Here is a 4,083-nt window from a genome sequence, read left to right on the forward strand (position 1 = left end):
ATACACTTCGAAGTAACAATGAAGCGGGCTCAAAAAATTTCATGGTGGATGGGCATCAATGAGTTCTAGTTTTCAATAGCCCTTGCAAAAAGCAGCCAACATAGGTTTACTGTTTTCATGAAAATATGAGGTTACCAATCACATTTGATTTGAATATGTATCACCAATGTAGCGCAAGACTTATATGTGCCCTGATCTCAAATTGATGTGATGCCATTGTCTCAAATTGAACTTCAATTTGAGATCACCAACAGATGATGGTACTTGTGCAGAGCGAACTGTAATAAGCTTCAGCCCTGTGATGCCTAATTGCTGAGTATACAAAATCGTTGTCCTTTATTTGGTTTGCTCTGAACTTTCCTGATGTGTGACTATTCAGAAGTGTCATCAGCTTCAAAGTTAAATTCATGTTATCATGTACGAGCATTGCTACCTTAGGAAAGGATAGTAGCCTGAATTTCCTTACTTGTTATTTTCTTCTTTCATCATGTAGATGTCCTTGTCAGTTACACATATGGCCATCTTCATTCTTGTTTCTGGAGAAATCTAAACATGTTTATTTGGTCAATAATTGAAATAGCTGCAGAGGCAAATCATCGAGCGCATGTGTATCGTCCATGAATGAGGCAGTAGTGAACAATGTTGGATTGAACGTAGAGCCCCAGCTTGAACAACTGCAAATCGATGCTGTTGTCATCCCTGGGCTGAAGATCCCTTCTCTTTTCTTCGCTCTCCTCTGCGTCCACTCAGCGATTCATTCCTTAGTGCTGAGTGCTGACATGGACGCCACCGAAGCAGGAAGAAATATGGGAAAGCTCGATCCTGACCAGGATTCGTATATATAATATTAGAGATACTACTGATCTTCAGTAGTGCACTTAATGAATAGCCGCGCATCGATTGCAGGTAACTAAGCACACCTACTTGTTGTGCAAAGGGAACATGTAGGTTAATTATATAAGTGAGGCTTTTTTGTCTCCTTGCTTGTATAAGAACCTGAGAGAACTTTTGTTATGCACGTATCAGGTGACAGAGTAACAAAATCGCAAATGAGCGGCATCAGGAAACACCAACTGACTGTGTTCCACCTCGCTACAACCGACAGTGAATGAGTCAGCCATGCAGATACTTGCAAACGAGCCCCAGGCAATCTGTTGTCTCGCTTGGCAGGAGCAAAAAGAAAAGGCAAACAGTGTCCATAATTGATTGGTAACCCTGCTTGGGCTAGGAGTTCTAAGAGCTGATAATTAGTGTTTAAGCAATAATTAGTGTGCCTTGTTATATCGTAAAGTAATATTTACAACCTTATATAGCACGCCAATGGCTTGTTTGAAAAGATAAATTTGAATGTTTCATATCATTTTATAATTTGAGTTCATTTGAAATTGAAAAATAAATGAAAAAGAACTCCTCTCTTTTTGTTTTTTTTCCTTCCTACTGTTTCTTCTCCTTTACTTATTCTCCCTTATCTGTTTTTTCCCCCCTTAGAGCAGCTCCAGTCCTACAGCGAACCAAACTGACAGAATTCGCTTTGGTTGACTTCAGTTCATGAGCTCCAGTGCTGCATCTGGCGTGCTGCCCAGAGCAAATAAAATAAAAAATTCAAAGTTGCTTGGTGACTGAGCTCCATGCATGCGCAGGACGCCCGCCCAGTTCTGTTCATGAAATATTTTAATCGGAGCAGCGCAGCATGGTTCGAATGGTCTGCAAACGTCGATTTTGATTCTGACATCGAGACGTCGACTGCTCTAGTGTACTCTGTTCGGTTAAACCGAACCGTGCTCTCTCACCAGATGCTGCTTCGGTCCTTAATCCTCTTCCTCCGTCTCTTTCTTCCCCGCCGCAAGCCCGTCCCTCCGTCGGTCCGTCCCAGCAGGCAGCAGGGCTGGTGCTGCCCAGCTCTCGCGCCGCTCGGGCCCTGCAGCGCCGCACAGCTCTGCCGTCCCTCTGGCCCCTCGTCTCGCCGCGTTGCTCCGGCCCCTGCGCCGCCACGCCTCGCCGCGCTGCTTCGGCCCCTGCGCCGCCGGCAACCTCCGCCCAGCCTTCCCGTCGCCCTTCGCCTCCCTCCCCCACCTCTTGCTGCCGGCCGCGGCATGTCGTCCTCTGCTGTGGCGCTCCACCTACAGGCCACTCCCGAGGACATGGATGACAAACGATGGAAAGGAGCTGCGGGGAGCATTTTTTTTCGGCTCCCTCCCCGTGGAATGGCTCCACTCAACGCAATTTGCGGAGCTTCTCCACCGAAGCTGTTTGCGTCTCGCCGTTTGGTAGAGCTTCACGAGCAGCCATTGAAGAAGCCGAAGCTGGAGCTCTCCCAAAGAGATTGGGAGAGCCGTAGTATGGTGTAGTCGAGTCACCTAGCCTGACCGGCCCGAAAATAGATAGGATTTCTGTTACAGAAAAAAAAACTAACTACACATAGCCTTTTGTCAAACTGACTAAAGCCTGCAAAATCAATTGTAGTACTTACTTTGCTATATCCTAGAGAAATTGTTAAACTGACTGAACGGCTAGAATGGAAGCTTGATTCGTGGCATGCCGTGAGCAGGCCTGGCCGTGGGGCAAGGCGAGCGGGGCGGCCGCCCAAGACCCCACGGCTGGGAAGGGCCCCACTGATTGGCTTAGAAATAAACAATATATGCATACCAGTAAATAAATGTAGCTAATATGCTGCTATTCAGTACTAGCAGCTAACAACACGAAGCATTCTTGTAACTGGTTACATGCTCCATCCTTTTGCTGGTGATGTCCAAGACTATTAATCGAACATGCGGATATTATGCTATGTGCAATGATAATGATAAGAATAGAAGCTAATGCATGCCTTAATAGATTTAAAAATCATTTTATTTGGCCCGTTCCACTAATATCTTCACGCAATTTTTATGCTATCCTGAATGTATTAATATCTCTATTTACACTTTGCTTTTGAAAAAACAACTATATATGTACTAAATTGTCTTAACATATAACAGAGCACATAGAATGAGTATGCGTGTGTACATTAACTTCTGCTTCTACACTATTTTCACAAAAATATGATAAAGAATTAGTGTTTATTTTAGAAATGATTGAGGTGATCCATAAATATATACTAGCCGCGGAAAATTTGGTAACATCGAGCAGCTGAACATCTCAAATTTTGCAAAGGAAAATGCATGAGGCCAGGCTGTTTATTTCAGATAAAATTTAGTTCTAGTTCATGTAGAGAACTATGAGTTCCCTTTCGAGTTGCCAGCAAAAGAACATTATCGTAGTTTAATCCTATTTTCGTGCATGCTTTGTTGGACGGAAGGAGTACAACAGAAGCATGGTCCTGCGCTGGCACCTCCTAATATAAAAAGAAAGGCTCTTTGTGTGCTAGTTCAGCATGTGCTGTACTGTACATGGGCTGCTTTTAAGCAAGTACTACAAAACATGCCGATCCATGGACGTGAATCACCTAACAAATTTGCTAGGCAGCTCTTGATCGCCATGTCCCAGCCTGCCTCGATACCAATGCTTTGCATCCGTAATATTGTTGTTCGAGAGAAAGAAGCAGGCATGGAGGCAAAGCTAAAAATAGAAGAGATCAGAGAGTATTGTATGCGTGGTATGTGCAGTGAGATACAGACAGTCATTCTGCGTTAAAACGTTGAGTTTGTTCTTGAACATCATATTGTGATGACGATGTAAATTAGGGAGAAAAGTGCTAGGCATTAGAAGCATCGAGAATGGGTGAAGTTAATCCTTGTGATAAGAGGCTTCGTCATAGAACTTCCAGGCCGCCTAAAACTGTTGTTAGACCACGTGTTTGGACAGAACAATAAAACTCAAAGAAAGCATCTGCATGTTAGCAAACATGCGGTGGACAGGTACTCACAGATTGATAGCATATAACTTTTCTTTGAGACGTGCAGTACCTCCCCTATCCTTTTTGATCTGATTAGCTTCCATTACGTACCACAGCTCTGCTTATGGCTCTGATTTTATTATCCTGCCCTGACAACCTAATAAACATACTGATAGAACAGCATCACTTCCCTGTTGCCGTGTTCATCAATACATATAGATTCATGAATTTTCATGACTGGATGTAGTGAA

This window comes from Setaria italica, chromosome VIII (assembly GCF_000263155.2).
Source record: "Setaria italica strain Yugu1 chromosome VIII, Setaria_italica_v2.0, whole genome shotgun sequence".
NCBI lineage: Eukaryota > Viridiplantae > Streptophyta > Magnoliopsida > Poales > Poaceae > Setaria > Setaria italica.